This window comes from Dipteris shenzhenensis, chromosome 11 (genome assembly GCF_047967505.1).
Source record: "Dipteris shenzhenensis isolate YYH24624 ecotype China chromosome 11, Dip_SZ_1.0, whole genome shotgun sequence".
NCBI lineage: Eukaryota > Viridiplantae > Streptophyta > Polypodiopsida > Gleicheniales > Dipteridaceae > Dipteris > Dipteris shenzhenensis.
Window position 1 is genome coordinate 46,976,768 of NC_141606.1, and position 22,459 is coordinate 46,999,226.

Sequence of the window (22,459 nt, forward strand, 5' to 3'; positions counted from 1 at the left end):
CGTCGCCACCCTTCATTTTTTGTATATTCTTCCTGTGTTTATATCTTCCTCCAGCATCGCGCCAGCCGATGCAGACGTTGTCATCGCTTGCTTTCTAAGTTTTTCTACACCAACCAGCAACGCCAGCTCCTTTACGCGGACACCCAAAAGCAACGCGCCCATCCACAATTTTCGACGACTGCTTGCTTTCTTTTTTAATCACATCCAGACATTTGTCTCGACCGTGCACACCACTCTACTCACGAGGAAATGCTCGCCCCAGCTGCTGCCAGTGGGCACAAAACACCGGCAAACAAAAACCTGCAAACTATGTAAATGCAAAACAAGAGCTTTGATTATATTTTAGCCCAGAACTTAAGAAACACCTGCAATTTAAAAATCCGTTGCCTAATATTTCGAAAACAAGATCATAAAAAATCCATTTAAGCGTATAGCCCTCGCTTTTGATGGAGGTGCTATCTTACATTTCTCTTAGGGAACCCAAAAGAATCTTACTACTAGAATTACAATTATAAATGCATACGTCTATTAAAAATTCTCCACTCGAGTACTACCGTCACCATAATTTCCAATTCTTCTATCTTTTAGCATGTGGGGTACCTATTAAATATTGTAAAAACCAAAACTTATATGTCTAGAAGGAAACATGCATGCCGCTCTAAATTAATACTGGTCTAATTCTCTTTACTCCATAGTATAATTTCTTCACACTAATTGGACCTTCCAACAAGAAGTTGCCAATGATTCCAAAAGATGATTCTTTAAGTATAGTAACTTTTTTAATTTAATTCTTTAGGACTAAGTCAAATATACAAGCACTAATCATCCATGAGGTCGGTTTTATATTTTTATGGAGTTATAGTAAATATACATACATAAGGGGTTTTTCAATTCAAAAAGTGAATGTTTTTACACATAAGCAATACTTTAATCATTTCAAAATTTACAAAAGGGGTGTATACAGATTATAAAATCCATAGGTAGGTGTTTTTTTAAATACACTTGATCGCATGTGCTATATGGGGTTTTTACATAGTGGCCCCCCCGGGCGTTATATTGGAACATTTGGGCAACAATGTGTGTAGACACAAAAAGCCTCTTTTCGAAAACAAGCTGAAGAGATGAAAACAAATACCTTCTTTGATTCATTATCCAAACCTTTAAATACAAAATAATAAAGCTTTTGAACTTGTTAGAGCTAGGTCCACTTGCATGAGATGCACATTACTTATGCTCTTTGGATGGGCCTACACCTATTGAGTGTAGAAGTCCGGCTTATGGTAAACTAATTAGTTGAGTTTTATATAAAACATAAAACAACGAATTATGCCATAGCCTACCAGGCCCACTTAAATGTATTCTCATCCCCCCCGGTAAGCCTCGACTCTCTCTCTCTCTCTCTCTCTCTCTCTCTCTCTCTCTCTCTCTCTCTCTCTCTCTCTCTCTCTCCTTTTCCTCCCTTAATGCTAGCTAGCTTAAGCAACGAAGTTTTTACACAGAAAGCGTTGTCTACATCTAGTATTCCATTAGGAGAGCCTTGACTTGCCAAATATTCCCCCTCCATTGCAATCAAAATACTCTTCATAGACTTTTAATGCATTGCACTACTAAGAAAACCGAGCCATACGATGTGCATTCAAGGGGAAATGTTGAAACCTCTACATACATATAGGTTCTACATTCCTTTTGCTTTTTATAAATTTTTGTTCCATGTCTGCGAACGAAAGAACACCTTCTACATGTATATTTCTATGAATTTTTGGGATTGAAAACCCCCTTGTGGTGAACCTGGGTTGTATTTCTAGATACACTCCTGAGAGAGTACAAAATCGTACTATTTTACGATTCCACAAGCCATCCTTGCCTAAATGGATTCAATTTTGGAAAAACTAACTACAATTCAAGTGCACTTTTCAGAACTACAAATCTTTGTGGTTTGGTGCATTAAATGGTGTAGTAAACCTCCTCTTACCAAACCATAAATGAACTTTAAACATACTTTAAACAATAAAATTTAGAAATCTCTTATGTATGTGGATTTCTGAGTTTGTAAATTGAAAGACCTTGGGCTTTATTTTGAATCCATTTCCTAGGGTTATTTATGGGTGAACCTCTCACGGCAGGAACTAATAATGGGCAAATGTGGTTAGAACAAGACTATAGTCTCACTCACTTGAGGGCCTATTGTGAAGTTCACACTTTGCTTCCTGATACTTTCAACAACTATTTGATGGTATATATCTTGTGGTTGTCCCAAAGGTGTGACAATATTTTATTTAGTTTATCATCAAATTAATAAGGCCCCCCAAGAAGGAAACTTGCTTGCACTTTTCGTGATTGTTTTCTATATTTTTTAGTCCAAAGTATGGAACTCCACATGTAGGCAATCAGTTGTCCCTTTGCTAACAAAACATTCATAACGATGGAGAAACTTCAAATTTACATTATTCAAAGGGGATCCTGAAAAATTATATCTAAATGGGGGGACTTGGTGGTGCCCTTCAAGGCTCCTCATACACTAAAATACCCTTTATTTATAAAATTTTGCCTTTTAAGATAATCCCTTTCAATTTCATACTAACATATGGTTTTTTTCCAAATTCCCATTAAAATGTAAGTAAAATTCTAGAAATTTATAGAAATAAAAAAGCACTTTCTATTAATGATATGCTCATAGATTTTGAGTGGACCCTTAATTGTGCCATGAGCACCATGGCCAACAGTGCAATTTTCTTACCCCGTAATGAAATTATTTTGCCATCTTTGATGGGTAGGACTTTTAGCGGCCATCTTGTATCAACCACTCCCACTCCCACTTCCCCCCTCTTACCACCCCCCCCCCTTTTGCCATCTTTGATGGATAGGACTTTTAGTGGCCATCTTGTATCAACCACTCCAACTTCCCCCCTCTTACCAGCCCCCCTTAGCCTGGCCCACCCCCCCCTCCCCCCCCCAACAACTCCCCCATCTGCACCCGCATTCATAATAAAAAGCAATGTTTTTGCCCCTATTATGAATACTATATTTATTTTGTCTCGCTTCCATTTCCCTCCATTGCCTCAAAGGTCATATTTTTGGCCCACCTTTTCACTGTTTGTACTTTCTTTAAAAAAGCCTCTTTTTTAATGTATTATAGTCTTTTGTGTCGTTTGTTTTCTCTTGTCATCCTGAAAACTTGATTGTTTGCATAAAGGCAAACATATCCTTCCTGGTCACATGTTAAAAGTGAGGAATCCCCATATAGGTCTATTAAACTTTTCCAATCTTTAAACAATTTCTCGTCTTGAAAACTGGAGCTTGACTTCTTATCGTATGCTGTTGTTATACTCAAATTAGTGAGTTGTATTGCCTTGACATATTCATTGATATAAATATCCTTCGATTGCAACATTTTACTCAACATATTCGTTTTGTCTAAAAGTGGAATAATTCCACACAATTCCAATATCGAATCTATGTTGGTCAGTTTATGATACAAAATGTCTACTTTTTCAACCTCTTCTTCTGCCTCCATGTGCATTAAATAGACCAAAGTCTTGTATTCATCCCATAATCTTTTCACTGGCTGAACCAAAGATATCCATCTAGTATCCACATTCTTCAAAATCTTCCTCCCTTTTGTACCCAGTGCTTCTGCAATAACTCTAAATTGATTGTATCTTTTTGGACTCTTGCAAAAGTAAGAGTAGCTTTTTTTAACCAACGTCTCGATTCGTTGTACTGATGGAAATGTGGACACAACTTTGTAAGCTAGATTTGTGCAATGAGCCATACAATGTATCCCAACACAGTAAGGAGCATATTTTGTTTCTATTTGTACAAAGACACCATTCTGACAACCTTGCAAGACTGAAGCACCATCACATGCAAAACAAACAAGTTTCTTGACCATCTCAGACTCTGTCACACCTCCGTACTCTTTTAAAGCTTGGATCAAAACTTGCACTAAGTTATTAGCATTGGATTCTGAATTAAGTTTGTGTACATGTAAAAAATATGGTTTTCTCTTATTGTTTTCTACCACGTACAAATGCATTCTCAACCACGATGTAGTATCCACAGCTATGTACTCATCCAATGACACAGAAAAAAAGTCTGCAAGTTTTAAAGTCTCCTTTAAATCATCAATTATGACTTGGTTCATGTGGTTAGCCATATTTGTTGCACTACTCCTTGACCAATGCATGCTTGCCAAATTAGGAACATCCAAAAATTGAAGATATGATTAGTAACCCGAGAAGTCTATCTGTGAGTGGCATTGCTTCAATATTTGCATGATAGTTGAGAATTGCACTATCTTTTCTCTATCAACCTGATCATCGATACCTTCTCAATGCTTTTTCAATGTTCCTTCACTTTTATTTCTACTAGACTCTTGTGCAAGCAAGAACTTATTGTACTCAATCTCATTTTTTAAGTGGCGGTTATTTTCCTTGTCCCATTCTTTGATCACTTTCTTTTCATTACTTGTACCTTCTACAGTCTTGTAAACCTTCCCACAATGCTTCTCAATCGTATCAATATTTAATTATAACCGTGCCTCCTTTTTCCATGCCCATGTGTATATTTTACAAATGGCCCACTTTGGTGCATCCCCAGTGTCCACTTGTTCTACATCTAACCAAGGATATTTGGCTACCCAATCTTCTTGAAAATTCCTACGAATATCCCAAGCTCTCTTTCTCTTCTACTTCCTTGAAGAGTTGCAATTTTGTGATGCATTCTCAATGGCTTCTTCAATTGGTGTTGACATTGATGATACTGTTTCTGACATTTTTCCACTTTCCAATCCAGTTAAATCCACTACCTCATTATTTGTCAATGATGTGCTAGCTGATGAATTTTCAATTCCAATTGCATTCCCTTGATTACAGTTTTGTGATCTTGTCTTCCCTGCTTCCAAGACTTGAAAACTCAAATCCCTATTAAAACTATCATCGTTAAGCAGTGATGATCTAGAACATTGATTTCTAGCATGATGTTAAGAGTTGTGGTGCCATAAGCACATATAGAGCAAAGGTATGAGCAAAGGATAAGCTGCCACATGGCATGGAGAGGAGATATCCCACATGTGAGCAAGCAAATGGATGTAAGTACCCTCACCTATAAAGGGAGGTTCATTTGAAGTAATATCAATCAAGCACTTTGCACTATCTCAAGATTCTCTTTATGAGTCCAAGCTAATCTATCTTGGAACCTAATTGACTTGAGATACATGTCATGAGCACTCTCTTCATCATGTTTCCACATAGGTTTCATCCACCTTAGAGTGCTCCATAGATCCTAAGGCACACATGTTTTGTCATGGTATCAGAGCATAGGTTTAGCTCTCCTAGTTTAGCTCATTAGTAGTACACTAGGATTGCTCCCATTCCTAGATTAGTTTTAGAATATTAGTTTTAGAATGTAAGATTAGTTTTAGATCTTGAGAGTTCTTGTGAGAATTCATTGAGAGAAAGAGCGAGAGAAATCCATCTTCTTGTGGGAATTCCGTTCTTTCTTATTGTGAGAAAGAGGCTAAGCATTGAGAGAGATAGATAGATCTATTCTCTACAACGATCTCGGAGAGGAGAGGTTTCCTTGAGAGAGAAGTTGGAGAGTGTTCCATTGTGAAAGAGTCTTCTACTCACCTAAGGCTTCAACATATCCAGCCTCTCAGACGACTGCTGCTCCTCCTACAAATGCAACATACTCTACAACCTCAACTATCAGCTCATGGGAAAGCTTCACAACCGCCATATCTTCATCAAAGACAAGCTAAGTGAGCTCAAGAACTGACTGCAAGGCGGCCATTTACACACCTCGGAAAGATTCAAAACGACGGCCTTCCCTGCTGCAAGTGCTGCAACGAGAGGGTGCGAACCTCCATGCTAAAGCCAACGATCAGGGTGGGGAGGTAAATGGCATGGTTGATGAGGTAGTGGTAGTCGAGTTTAACATTTGAGTTCGTCGGCAGGCTTGTAGGAAGCGAAGGCCACAACATACACAATGCCTATGCCAACGGCCGGATATAGCTAGCCAACATGTTCCACAGTCGACTTCCATCTTCACGGCTCCTCTGTAGCCCCGAATTGCTCTAACAAAGACGACGCCTCACGATGCCCTCTGTGCAATGAACTGCAGATAGCCCTCGCTTCCTTAACACCGACGGGCACATGCTCTAACGCTCCTTCAAATGGCTCTCCATACGCAATTCCAGACGGGCTTCCAGCAGCTCAAATGATGGGTGCCTTACCAAACCTACGAGCTCCAAGCTCCGTCTACAGCCTAGCTCAACCTGCACAAACACACAGTCGGCCGAGCCACACCTCTGTCAACGAAGGCCTCTTCTACTAGCACGGAGCTTCACCACAGCAGATTCGATTGATGACAGGTAGAGAAATGATTTGCGACGCAGACGAGATCTCTGCTCAGAATTCTCTCTTCACAAAGTTCCACTAAGGTTCACCACAATTTGACACGTGGAAGATAAGTCTTTGACCTGGGCTAGCTCAAAGCAACCCTGGGTTAGTTGGTTTGGTCAGTGCTCTAGTCTATGCCACGTGGTAGATAAGGTTGGATGTGGTTAAGTTAAATCATGGTGAAGGCTTGTGGTTAGGGTAGGATTAGTTAAGTGCCACCTAAGATCTCTTCCTAAGCACAGTGTGAGTGCAACATGTGAATCCCCCTGCCACATCATCAGGCCCCCTCTTCTTCACAAAAGCTTCAACAAGCCGTAACTTTCAATCCAAGAAGAATTTGGACACGCTCCAAAAAGGAAAAGTGATCGTCTTTTCGAGCTCTATGTGTCTGTCATGTCAGAATCATTGTATGCAATTAGACGCTGCCAATATTGAAAGAAATCAATTGGTAAGACCTTTGCAACAAATGACAAATCAAAGCATGAATGCACACATTATTGTCATAAGCATGCCAAAATCACAAGTGCATGAGATGACCATAGCAGGAAGCATGGCATCCACACATAAAGCATTAAGGCACATGGAAGAACAAAGCATCATGCAGGTAGCTACACCAAGCAAAGAAGCAAACGAGTCATCATCAAGCCATGAGCCAAAAGGTGACATCAATGGAATGTATTGAAAAGAAAAAACCTTGCCAACCTTGCCTATTATGTTTTGTAATCAAACCTGACCACCTGAGAGTAGCTATGAAAGCACCCAGGGGAGGTATTGACATGTAAAAGCCACACTTGACCACCTTAAGTAGCATGCATGCACTAAGGGGAGGTGATGGATTTGTAACTCACATCTGACCACCTTGCAGTAGCCAAAGGATTATGGCACCAAGGGGAGGTGTTAAGAGTTGTGGTGTCATAAGCACATATAGAGCAAAGGTATGAGCAAAGGATAAGCTGCCACATGGCATGGAGAGGAGATATCCCACATGTGAGCAAGCAAATGGATGTAAGTACCCTCACCTATAAAGGGAGGTTCATTTGAAGTAATATCAATCAAGCACTTTGCACTATCTCAAGATTCTCTTTATGAGTCCAAGCTAATCTATCTTGGAACCTAATTGACTTGAGATACATGTCATGAGCACTCTCTTCATCATGTTTCCACATAGGTTTCATCCACCTTAGAGTGCTCCATAGATCCTGAGGCACACATGTTTTGTCACATGATGCATTGTGCCCAAAGCATGTTCAGGAGTCCCATAAATTGCTTCATGATTCATGGATGATGAAATTGAGAGTAAATTCTCTGGTGTACTTGATGTTGTAAACATGTTTATATTAGTGCCCAATGATGTAGAAGGTAATAAGAAAGATGTCATTTTTGTATTTTTCTCCAGAGCTTGAACTTTCTTCTTTCTTCCCATGATAAGTACCTGTTTAAAAAATTATGTCTTTATTAGTTGAGCATAAAATAGAACATAATTTCTTTTCTCTAAACACATGCTGAAAAAATAGCATAATAATTCTTATCCTTATAAAATTATGTGCACTTCAAGTGCGTTGCAAATCAAGTATAACACATCTTCCAAGAGAAGAAATACTTTAATTTATTTTCATACAAATCTACTATATGAATACAAAATGAATACAAGTCCACCACATGAATACAACAACAAGATATTGCTAGCTTCAAAGCAACATTCATCTTATCAAGGGGCTGCATTGCTAGACTTGCATTACATCCAAAGCAACATTCAAAGGTAGACTGAGTATATTTTCTATGTTGCTAGCTTCAAAGCAACATTCATCTCATCAAGGGGCCGCATTGCTAGACTTGCATTACATCAAAATGTTGATAGGATACTATAGGTATCCATAAGTGCTATTCTCTCTATAGAATTCTCAATCATCATCTTTTCAAAGGCATGTTTTTTAATACACTCTAATAGTGCACTATCAAGCATGTGGTGAGACTGTTCAAAATACCCAACTGCATCTTCCCAAAACTATATAATCTCTGTAATTATCCATCCTAATGCATATATGTCTGACTGAGGGCTATACACACCTCTCCTAGAAAAACATTGAAGCTCAAATGCAAACCACTTCTTTCGTGCATGCTCTTGCTCTTGCTTATGCTTCCTTTGTGTAAATTGTTGGTCAGTCTCTAGAGATGTCTTCATATCCTTAAAAGCTTTTCTAGTCTTTGAAGAAACTAGTGCCATCCCCCAATCAATTATGCCAAATCTACATGCACCATTTGCTGTGAAATCTAACAAAATGTTACCAGGATGTAAGTCTGTATGAATCCATTGACCCTTATGTAACCTTGCTAATCCAGCAATGAGTGCATGTAGAATGTGGTGCACATTTGAACTAAAGTAGTTAATTTTCTCTATTGGCTCCCTTGTGCATACATCTTCCAATGTTCCTTGTGCCCTTGCCTTCATTTCTTTGCTCTTTTTAGGACTATGTCAACATAGTGCCTAAACCTACCTTGCTCATATGGTAAAGTTCTCATGAAGTGCATTTGTCCCTCCTTCCTTGCCTCTCATGTACGATCCCCTATGTCACCCTTATATTGCTTTCCAGCATACACATATATGTTGTAATAATCCTGGAGCACCTGTGAGTTGTACTTTGTAGACAAATCCATATGTGCCAAACCCTATCTTTTCACCAACTTGGATCTCATTTTCTGTTATGTACATCATGAAGGACACATTGCTTATATGACTTGCCCTAATCTGTAGCTTTTGAGAATCACTACCTTGCACTTCTCGCATTTTTCCATTCGAAATCCTTGCACTTTCTTCTCCTTTTGCTACTTCCTCCGCCCTTCCGAAAGCAATTGCTAATTTTTTCTCCCAACTTATAGCTAGTATGGTTTTCACATCCGACCTTATAACCTTTGTCTTATTTTTAGCCCAAAAGGAATTCCATAAATGCATCTTTTCCTCATTAATATCATTTGCAAATGTTGGGTTCCTTGCACATGCTTCATTAAACGGAGCCAAGACATTCCCAATATTGCTCTCTACCCATAGCATAACATCAGTGTCCCATTTTGTGATCCCTATAAGGTGTTTCCTATTAGGATCCAGTTCTACTTAACGCCTTGTATTCAAAACAACTTCGCTCTTTAGAGTATGCAATCTAGAAGTGCTTTCTAGGGTCATCTCCATCTCTTTTGTACTCATGTTATTTATCTCTGCAAGAAGCTCATCTCGAAGGACCTGATTGACATACTTCCGTTGTCCTTTAGATAACTCAAAATCAATAGCCTTACGCTTAGATCCTTCCATCCCTAAACCATATGTAGGATCAAAACAAAAGAGCATTCAAAAATAGTTCTAAATCTAAGAAATGGAACAACTTTATCATAGCCCAACATACATGAAATTGGTATCAACTTATTAAAAAAAGAAGGATCACATCACATCATGCATACCAAACAATAATGCATATGCATATTCACAACATAAACTTTAAAAAAATAAATAAGCATATATTTCTTCAGGTTGTCAGCTAGAACTAAGGAACTTGGTCCTAGGTCGTGGTGCCTCTTAGCCCCCTGCCTTGTGAGCGTAGGAACCAGACACCACTTCCTGAACCAAGCCCTTCTTTCATGTTTGAAATCATAACACTACACTACATAAAGCATGCCAAACAAATTTCAACTTACTCCATACAATGCACCAATAAATACATTAACGAAGAAAGAGCATATCACAGACAATAATGCATATGCATATTCACAACAGAAACTTTTACAAAATAAATAAGCATACATTTCTTCAGCTTCTAAGAAACTTGCTCGTAGGTCATGGTGCCTCTTAGCCCCCTGCTTGTGAGCACAGGAACCAAACACCACTTCTTGAACCAAGCCCTTCATTTATGTTTGAAATCATAAAACTACAATACATAAAGCATGCCAAACCAATTTCAACTTACTCTATACAATGCACCAATAAATACATTAACAAAGAAAGAGCACATCACACACTGTAATGATGCATATGCATATTCACAATAGAAACTTTTACAAAATAAATAAGCATACATTTCTTCAAATTGTCAACTAGATCTAAGAAACTTGGTCCTAGGTCATGGTGCCTCTTAGCCCCCTGCCTTGTGAGTGCAGAAACCAGACACCACTTCCCGAACCAAGCCCTTCTTTTACAAAATACATTGAGAAAGAAAGAGCACATCACAGACAATGATGCATATGCATATTCACAACAAAAACCAGACACCAAGCCACAGACACCACTTCCTAAACCAAGCCCTTCTTTCATGTTTGAAAGCATAATACTACACTATATAAATCATGCCAAACCAATTTCAACTTACATTATACAAAGGACCAATAAATACATTAAAAAAGAAAGAGCACATCACATCATGCATACTAGACAATGATGCATATGCATATCCACAACAAAAACTTTTAAAAACTAAATAAGCATATTTTTATTCAGGTTGTCAGCTAGATCTAAGAAACTTGCCAAGTAGACAAAGAGAGCCTGAGAGGAATGAGAGTGCTCTCAACGGAAGCAAGAACGGAAGAGGGAGAGAGAGAGACAGAGAGCCACACAAGTTTTGGTGGGTGCAGAACCACCCTAATCTTCTTTTTCATTCATTTATATATGTGTTTGAGTATTGTACATAACTGGGGTGAAGGCACAGTGACCTTTAACCCCCACAACCTCCCACTTAAAGGACAATGTGCCTTTAAGGGAGAACAACCAATGAGCATACTATCCAATGCCCATCAATACACGACAATACTCAAACCGCTGACTAGGTAGACTCGTCGTCAGCATATCTGCAGGGTTATCATCTGTATGAACCTTGACAAGCTCTATGCGCTTGTCCTCAAGTACCTCCCTAATGAAATGGTACCTGACCTCAATGTGTTTGGTCTTTGCATGAAAGACCGGATTCCGTGCTAGCTAAATAGCACTCATGGAATCACTATGCAATGTCGGTACACCTGTATGAATCCCCAAATCTCCCACTAGCTGATCAAGCCATATAGCCTCCTTGCAACCCTCTGTGGCTGCAACATACTCAGCCTCTGTGGTAGACAAAGCAATGCACTTCTGTGCACGAGACATCCACGACACTGCACCTTCTGCAAAGGTGAACACATAACCAGAAGTGGATCTCCTACTATCCACATGCCTTGCATAGTCTGAATCTGTGTACCCAAGTACACGCATGTCTCCTTTACCAAAGCAAATGCACATCTCCTTGGTACCCTTCATGTACCTCATGATGCACTTAACTGCCTCCCAATGCCTCTTTCCTAGATTAGCAACTCCCACTGCAAATGCAATGTCTGGTCTAGTAGCTATCATAGCATACATAAGACTCCCAACCGCTGATGCATAAGGAACCTTGGCCATCATGGCCTGCTAACAACTCCCACTGCAAATGCAATGTCTGGTCTAGTAGCTATCATATCATATACCTGCTAACAACTCCCAATGCAAATGCAATGTCTGGTCTAGTAGCTATCATAGCATGCATAAGACTCCCAACCGCTGATGCATAAGGAACCTTGGCCATCATGGCCTTTTCCTCATCTCATTTGGGACTATCTGTATGACTCAGTTTCACATATGGATGCAATGGAGTACTCACTGCCTTCCCCCCCTCCATATTGAAACGTTGCAATACTTTTGTAACATACTCTTTTTGTGAAAGCCAAAGGAGTTTCCTACTCCGATCACGCGTGATGCGCATACCAAGAATATGACCTGCAAATCCCAAATCCTTCATATCAAAGGTCTCATGCAACTTGGCCTTTAATGCATCTAGCTCATAAGTATTCTTGCTAGCCAATAGCATATCATCCACATATAGTGCCAGGATTATCAGGCTACTATCCTTAGCCCTTTTAGTGTAGAGGCAGTGATCAATTTCACTCCTTCTAAAACCCTGGGACCGAATGAAAGCATCAAACTTCTGATACCATTCTCTAGGTGCTTGCTTAAGACCATAGAGACTCTTCTTCAGCTTGCAAACTAAATGCTCTTTGCCCTTTTCTTCAAAGCCTTCCGGCTGCACCATGTAAATTTCCTCATGCAAATCCCCATGCAAGAAAGCTGTCTTGACATCCATTTGCATAAGCTCCATATCCTCTGATGCCACTAGTCCAAGCATGCATCTAAGTGTGGTCATCTTCACAACCGGAGAGAATATCTCATCAAAATCCACACCCTTCTCTTGCTTGAACCCTTTAGCAACCAAACGGGCCTTGTACCTAGGCACATCATTCACCTGTGACCTTCATTTTGTAGACCCATTTACATGGCAATGCTTTCTTTCCATGTGGCAAAGAAACCAAGTCCCAAGTCTTATTCTTCATAAGTGAACTCATCTCTAATTGCATAGCATACTCCCACTTGCGTTGATCCTCATGCATCATAGCCTCTTTGTAGCAAGAAGGCTCCCTGCAATCAGTAAGCATCACATAGTCTACCTCTGGAACAAACCTATCAGGCGGTCTAGACACTCTAGATGATCTTCTCAATGGCATTTCAGCTTGCTGTCCCACCTGCATATCAGCCACATTTGGCTCATCATTTCCACCAATAGATGATCCATCATCTACCCTTGATTGTACATTTGTGGGAGTACTTGGTGGTACCATTTCTTGCACATTTGGTGCATGGACAGCGAGTGGACAGCTTGCTGTCTATCAACATATGCAGGTGGATTCACATCCTGGAAAGTGATTCTCCTCATTTCCACATCCCTCATGGGTGCCTTATGCATCTTCTTCTCATTGAAGACCACATCATGGCTGTGTATGATCTTCTTTGCTTCTGGATCCCAGAGACGATAGCCCATCTCTCCACTTTCACCATAACCTAGAAAGATGCATTTCCTAGACTTAGGATCTAGCTTCTTTCGAAGCTCTTTTGGCACATGTGCATATGCCTCACACCCAAATATACGCAAATGAGACTAAGAGGGCTTCTTGCCACTCCATGCCTCTTCAGGAATACCACCATCCAAACTCTTGCTAGGTGATCTATTGATCACATGCACTGTAGTCTTCATTGCCTCAGCCCAAAAACCACCAGAAAGACTTGCATTGGAAAGCATGCATTGCAACCTTTCTTGAATGGTACGATTCATCTTTTCTGCAACTGGATTTTTCTCTAGAGTACGAGGGGATGTGAGCTCCCTCTTAATCCCACGTGTATCACAGAAATGCTAAAATTTATGAGAGAGATACTCTCCACCATTGTCAGTCTGTAGGCATTTAAGCATTCTACCTGACTGATTCTCAACCAAGGCCAGCCATTTCTGAAATACCTGGAACACATCACTCTTCCGAGCTATAGCATAAGCCCACACTTTCCTAGTTGCATCATCAATGAATGTCACATAGTATTCAGCCCCGCCTAATGACCATGTAGGCATGGGACCACATACGTCTGAATGCACCAAATCAAGCATTTCAAACTCTTTCTTTCCCCTTCTTTTATGGGCTGATTTAGTCTGCTTCCCATAGAGATAATGCTCACAAAATTCAAAATCATAGAAACTCAAATGCGGTACATAACCCAAACGGCATAAGAGTTTCATTCCATTTTGGCTCATGTGCCCCAACCTGCAATGCCACAAAGAAGTGCTTGGCTGCTCGGTTATTGCAACAACATGATCAAATACCCCTGATACATGTAAGGGATACAAAGTCCCACACTTGGCACCCCTGGCCAAAAGCATAGAGCCCTTTTAAATTTTCCAACTCTAAAAGCCAAAAGTGGTGTGAAAACCAGCATCATCTAGCTGACCCACTGAAATAAGACTCTTGGTCAACTTAGGCACATGTCTCACATGTTTCAAAACAAATGCAAACCCATTTGCAAAAGAAAACTTTATGTCACCTGCTCCCACTATGTCACATGCATAGTCATTTCCAAGATGCACACAACCTGTCTTTCCACTATCATAAGTGGAGAACCATTCCCTATGGGGAGTAACATGGAATGAAGCACCAGAATCCAAAATCCAATCCTGGGAATATGCATCATCTGAAGTGGTAAGCAACTCTGCAGATAAACTAGACATGAAGAGAACATCATTGTCACTATCATGTGTGACTGCATTGATCTCCTCGATCTTCACTTTTCCTTTGTCCTCCCTTGGACTCTCTTCCTTTTGATTTGCACCCCAATTTGCATTCTTTTTCTTATCCTTTTGCTCTCTTTTTAGCTTGTAGCAATCCTTTTTCATATGGCCCTTCTTGCCACAATGGTAACACTCAATGTTCCGTGCCCTGGATTTGCTACGAGACTTCCCTCTTTCTTTTGACTTCCCCCTGAAGTGTGATCTGCCCCTTTGCACATTTAAGGCTGCATCCTGCTTGTTGCCATCCATAGACTTCCATCTAATCTCCTCGGCCAACAAGCTACCCACAACATCATCAAATTTCAGTACTCCACCAGGTGCAGAGTTACTGACAGCTGTACGGAAGGTATCCCATGAGGATGGCAATGAACATAAGAGAAATATTGCCTTAGTCTTCGCATCAAAATTCATTTTCTGAGCTTGAAGTTGGCTGAAAATAATATTGAATTCATTCAAGTGAGAAGCAATGGAGACCCCTTCCTTCATCTGCAGCTCAAACAACCTCTTCATGAGGTAATTAGAGGCAGTTTCCTTCTCATAAGTGGCACACAATTTCTTCCACAAATCTTCTGTAGTCTGCTCATTTACTACTGTGAAATAAACTGACTCTGCAAGATGAAGTCTAATAGTAGACTTTGCTAATGCATCCAACTCATTCCAATCATCCTCAGACATATCCACAGGCTTAGCTTCAATCCCTGCCAAGGGTTTAATCTGCTTCTTTTGAATAAGCACATCCCTTATTTGTTCTTTCCACAAAGAAAAGTTTGTCCCATCAAACTTTTTAATGCTAAAATACCCCTTTTCAGACGTGGAAGAGGATGCCATGATGCAAATGAAACAAAATCCCAAATGCTAGTGCGTGCAAGAGAGAATCACACCAAATACTAGGTGCACCCAAATGTGTATGCCACAATAGAGTGAAATATCACCAAAATTCAAAGCTCAAAGCATCAAAAGATGCATCTGACTCATGTGCATATACTATGCATCCATATGAGCAAATCTCGCCCAAAAGAAAATGCCAATAAGTGCCAAATGACTCAAGCATAAACACCGTCCACTAGCATATGCATCAATAATATCTCATTCAAGAGAGCATAGCACTATCAGTGCATCACCTGCAATGTGTCAAAGCTGTCCCTCAGCTTAAAATAGCATCCATGTGCAAAGCGTCCATAAAAAATAGCATCCCACAAGGCAATTTGGGCCTATCAGCGCATCCAACAAGGACCGCAATGCATCCAAATGGCCTATAAATCATCCATTGCAACCCAATGCATACCACGAATGAGCGCACACTGCTCAAACTGCAACCAGAGTGATCTGCATAAGGTATACTCAAGAAATCATAGTCCCACGGTAATGAGCGCTGCTGAAAATAGAACCTGAGATGCCTCAAAACATGGGCGCCATTGCATAATCGGAATCAGCAAGAAAATCTGCAAATCTCTCTCTTCTGCCAGAACTCCAAAATCCCAACCGATGAGTGAGAAATGGGAGTCAACACTTATCCACTGCCATGTGGCATAAATCTAAGGTTTCAAAACCTTAGAATGAAAAATGCATAACAGAGAGACGAAATCGAATACACAAAGATTTATAACTCTAAAAATACTTCACCGAATCACACAAGAACTGATAGGTAGGGGTTTTTGGGCGTCCGGAACGCAATGGGATAGACGGTTTTGGAAACCGTGGTCTCAATCACTGGGTCCAACACACGAGCTGAAAAACGTTTTTTGAAACAGAGCTGTTTGTAAACTCCAAATGATCCCAGATTCAAGAATGAAGGTGTTTCCAAGCTCCTGAAGTAATGTGGATACTAAAAGCAAGCAATAGTTGCCTCTACAAGTCAATACGGAGTTTCTGTCATCGAACGGAACAGGAACAAGCTCAAAAAACGACTTTTTCTTTGAAAGCTCTTAACAGGCTCTCAAAACCACTTCACAAAGCCAAAGTGACTTTTCCAAAGGTTCCTCCAAGGTCTCTGCACACTCGGATGCAAGTAAAGTCACCCACAAAGCTTCCCATAGAGCTTCTGCTTCCTCCCACAGAGCTGCTGAGCTTCCAGCATTCACGCACGCTCAGCTAGATCACCCGAGCTCTGATACCAGTTGAGAGTGCTCTCAACGGATGCAAGAACGGAAGAGGGAGAGAGAGAGACAGAGAGCCACACAAGTTTTGGTGGGTGCAGAACCACCCTAATCTTCTTTTTCATTCATTTATATATGTGTTTGAGTATTGTACATAACTGGGGTGAAGGCACAGTGACCTTTAACCCCCACAAGGAAGATGCCAAGAAAGTGGAAGGAGAGGGATAAGGGAGAGTGAATATTGAGCGAGGTTAATGGATGTCGAGGATAGTGATTGGATTTAGCCAATGAGAGGAGGATTAGGGGGATAGGGAAGGGCAGGATTAAGAAAATAAATACCCTCGGGGGGTCCACCTTGTGTAAACCATGTATACAATGTGCATTCAAATGGTATTTTTAAAACCCCTCTGTAACCCCTTTCTCCCTCTTTTATAGACCCCTACTGTGAGTTTTGGGGTCAATAATTATATCCCTTCTATAAATGTGAAATTTAAAAAGCATTTAATTTTTTCCCTCTTGTATATTTTAGTGTAAGTTGAAGCGACACCACCTATGAGAAGTTGTGTTGTGCAACCAAATAAAATACTTTATTTTTAAGATCATGCGCACGTGTGTACACATGCATGCACGTGCATGTGCACACGCACATGTACACACACATGCACACGCACATGCACAAAAAATGTAGAAATTGGCCTCAAGATTCAACCCATCTCCTTATGTGGTACATGTGAAGTATCATTATTTGAAACCACAATCAGCCAAGGATGATCTAACACATCATAAGACATTTCTTGAAATTTTCCATACAATGGTAAACTTACTTAGCAATTTTTAAGAAGTCATTAAAAACTTTGTAGTCATTCTCATTTAGCTAGTACTTATCCATTCTTGCATTATATGTGAAGTTTGCTAATGCAATAATTGTCTCGATGTCCACCATGTTTAAGTCAGTCAAATCATATGTGAACATTTGTGCCCCTTTCATCCTTTGATACCATCCAAGATGAATTTCTAAACCTTGGGGCCTATCTATTAAATCAAAGCCACGCTTATAATCCACATATCTCCCTCCCACTTTCTTCCTCATCTTTTGAGCTCTTCCCAAGTACCATGTACCATGGGTTGCACCAATCTTCCTCGAGCTTGTAGCTTTTCCATTTCTTTTTTTGTGTTGACTTATTTCTCCTTTTGCATCCTCATGAAAGTAGACAGCGCAATCACAACCTATACCAAACAAATTTCCATTTGATGATGCTACTTTTGTTTCATGGTTGAAGTAAATGCCTTGTTTTACTCTTGTGAGCCTATCCTTTGACAAGGTTGGGCATCCATTGAGTTATCTCACCAATGTTGACTGGAAAATGAACTTTCCATCCACCTCTACAATGCTCCTCTTAAGAGGGGTGTTGCTTGTTTCATCCAAAATGTCATCAATTTCATGTCTAATCTCACTTAGTGCAATAGCCTCCTCACTTTCATTACTATTCTCTTCCATAGAGTCTTCCTTATTACATGGCTCCACAAAGTCATCATTCTCATCAGCTTTCCCCCATTTCAGCATCTAGCTTAGACCATGCAGGCCCTTTATCTAGCCAAGGTTGAAACCACCATTCCAAGTCTTCAATCTTGCTAGGATTCAAATCCAAGGACTCACATAGTATGTGAGCATGTTGTAAGCCCTCCTTCAATGCATCAATCAGCTTTGCATCTGCTAGGGAAATTCTTGTAAACATTTTGCCAGGGAAATTGCAGACCATGCCAAGATGCCCAAGTACTTCGAATCCTGAGGCTAGATTGCTGAGAGACTACACATTCCGAAGTCGCAGTGACCAAGTCCTGAGCGCCAGCAACACTAAAGCTTTGGGTGGGGAGAAATTGGCAGGGAGGCAGCTTAGAATCAGTAGAAAGATGTAAGAGATGACCATAAAGAGTGATGAGGAGGGCGGTTGTCCTAGTAGCTGGGAAAGGTGATGTGTAGGGAAGGAGAAAGGATGCAAAGGATGGGACAAAGGATTGATGCGAAGGTTTGAAACATACGTCGTATCATTCCGTTGGCCATTTTAGATTTTGGGAGGGTCCCATACAAAGATGCAAGGTCTATGCTAGAACGACGGAAGAAGAGACAAACTCAGTTGCATGGAGAATAAGATTGGGTACACTAGTGCTCATTGAGACATGTAGAGAAGTAAGGGATTTGGAGGATGGAATCACTCAAATACTATGCACACACACAAATGGAAATTTATATGTACCGTCCAGATATGACAGTTCAAGCAGACACTCAGACCCCTACTAAGCTGGAGGAAGGTATGCATTATGCAAGATCATGCCCACTTTGATGGTGCTAAATGTGGAATTTAATAAATAGACCACGTTGGAAAACGTTGTTTCCTTATTCAAATGAATTTTGAGCGTCATCCCTCTGAATGCGCGTAGCGCTATCTTTGAAGGACTTATACTCCTACACTTTAACTTGCCAACCTGTTGACTGGTGGGAGTGCCACGAATGGAGAAACCCCGATACTACAGACTCCTTGCAAAAAAAATTCCATCGATTCTTAATCACATGCTGTATAAAAATAATGAAGACTAATAGAAGCTCTGCTTATAGGCTCGCCAATAAGAGCGTAAGGTGAAGTTTAAAGGAAGCAGGTATAGAGGTAGTAGGTTTCACCACAATAAAAATAAGGGGAAGAGACTACTCGAGAAATAAGCCATCGACATAGCAGCAATTCATTGAGAAACAAAAACGGAACTACATGTGCTAGTGGTAAAAAGACTTGGAGAATTCTATGTACAATGAGAACCCTCGCTATCATGCTCACAAATCAATACATTCTAGGTATCAACTATGTAACTTAGCATGATACAAGGTTCAGTGAGATCCTTGAAAAGAATAAATTAATTAAGTGCTACAATCTTTCAAAAAGAGCTCAGACGAGTGGGTCTACGGGAGGCCAATACTCAAGCCCAGGGAGAGTTAAAGGCCCCAAACAGATGGAATCGCTCAAATACTACGCACACACATAGATGGAAGAGATGGCACACAGTAAGTCTAGGGTGCTCAATGGGAGCGGAGAGAGGCGACACACAATAATGAAAAAAATCAACCAAAATAGCATCACTCGAACCTTGCAAGAGACCGATGATCGTCAACCACCGTATGTTTGGAGAATCTCGTTGCCAATGGTGATTGAGTTTGTTCGGCTCCTTCTATAGTTGCAAGTGCTAGCCGACCACACAAGTCGGGTGTTATGGTGCTTCAACCTTCCTTGCCACTATTATAGCGATGGAGGTCTCGTCACTCCCGTGCTGCCATTACTGTTGGCCGACTATTGCTTCAGCTCGGGAAATAGCATGATCCTTGGGTAGAGCTTTTAATCAGGCTGTGGAAATAAAGTTGAACTGGAAATAAAGAGCAAGTAGCACCTTTAGGTTGAGATTCAACTCGGGAAGCACAGGCATGCACAAATCTGCACAATCTGTGCTTGGCTAAGGTGGGAGCTTGGTAGGAGGTGACAAGTACAATATGGCAGGAGATTGAGGGAGAATAGAGGAGGCAAGTACAAACCAACAAGATCAGCTTGATGTGGATAAGGGATGAGCGGTCTCCCAAACGTCTCTCTCATTTCTCTAAAGACCTCCACCTCATTTAGGGGCAATGGATTTTCCCACCTCCCCTTGAATTTTTTCCCCAACCATGGACTAACTATCTTGTCCATGACTCTACCTGGTGTGAAAGTGCTTGGGCCTCTATTGCTCTTTTGGATTTTGGACACAAAAAATCATCTAAATACAATAAAAAGTATAAAGAACTACTTAAAATTAACTTTAAATACGCTTATGCAGATAAGAACATAATTGTATCATTGCTTAAGAAGCTATTTCTATTTGTTATTTTACTCATTCACTCATATGCTTTTCCAAAGTCTATTTAAAACGTCTTCTTCCCTTTTTTCTTTTTCTTTGCTTTATTTGAATTTATAAGATTTATTTATTTTAATTGATCTCTATAAATGGATGGCTCTATTGCCCTATTGCCCATTGTGTAATGTCGGGATGGAAAACCCCTATCACCTCTTTTGGTAGTGCGCAATTACTAGAGCTCTATGGAGCAATGTGCGAGGATGGCTCATAGAGGGAATATTGTTGTGCGTCTCAAATAAATGAACATGTTGGGTGATAGGGGGAAGTCAAACGATGTTCAAGTTCATATGTGGAGCATAATTAGGGGTATTGTCATTCAAGACATTTGGCTTTATAGAAACATAGTTGTTTTCCATCATTGCAACCCCCTGAATATTTCTTCCAAATCATTCAAGTCGACATTTTAGAAGTGCTCTAGTACTTCAGTTGTAGGCACCCGAACCTTAGAGTGCTTGCAAAGGTGCTCAAGGATTCTATGTTACTAAAGCTTTCCAAGCTGTCTGTAATTGTCTATTTCAATTTTAATAAAACTTATCTATCTTTTACACAAAAAACAATTAAAATTTGATCTATGCTCTTTCAATTGATGACATTTACTTGAGTCTTGCTCCTTGGGTGATGTTCTTCCTTCAGCCCTCTTCTTTTCTCAATCTGCTAAGGGGACTATCTTTCTTGAGAAGTGGAGAGGATACTCTTTTTCTCAAAGTCTAGCATAGGTTTGATGTGGCATTTTTTGCCTCACACTTCTTCTTGATGAGCAATTTTTTGACCTCATCGAGGTATTTTGTCTTTCATGCTATGTAAGATTTACTTTGGCCATGAGCATTTGCTCTTAGATGTGTTTTCATTGAAAAAAGAAATTGATCTACAAGACTATCCCCATTCAAGATTTTGTATGGGACTAGCCCAAATATAAGTGCAAGATTATGGGATGAGAGAAGAGAAACAAATTGCAATAGCTTTTTGTTTTCTTAAAAAAATAGAGCTACTAGTAACATGTAGGTTAGATTGAAGGTTGCCTACATAATCTAGAAATATATTTAATCCATTCTAGTGAATTGATGTTTATATATTTATATTGCTTCTCACTTGATAAATCATCTGCATCTGCCATACATGTGATGTCACACGCATAACGGCAACAAAAGTGATACTACCCTAAACCTATAAAGCATTGGAGGTCTATACTTTAATGGTAGACTTTATCTTTTATTCATTACATATGGAAATCTTCACTTTGATGGCTCTCTAATGGTAGACTTTGCAAATACCTAGATTAAGTTTCCTTGAGAAGCTCTACAAGCACAGTGCAACGAGAGTGCAACTACAGAAAGAGCCCATTTGCTTAAAATTTGCATTCTTGAACTACATTAAGGCATAGAATATGCCAACTCCTACAATTGGGAGATGATTGGCAAGCGGTGCTAGATTGAATCTTTTATAAATGATTAACGCAAGAAGATTGGTCCTAATAACCATCACAACTGGTCTTCATGGAAGCAAATTTCTTAGCTAATCTTGTAATAGTATATATTGACAATACTTTTCATTTCAGGGACAATCTATGATGCATATGGGTGCATAACAAAGTCATGAAATAAACAAAAAAGAACACACAATTTCCCTAATATTTAAAATATATCCACGTTTGATCTTTTCACATTAGATTCCCTCTAACATGAGTAAGTATATCCACATTTGATCTTTTCACATTAGATTCCCTCTAACATGAGTAAGTACAATCAATCAGGGTCACACACACACACACACACACACACACACACATATGCAAACTGCAAGCTAAGCCAGAGACAAAGGATAAATCTCAAACATGAGTTGGCCCCTAAACTCAAGTGCCTGCACATGGTCACTTGGCATACAT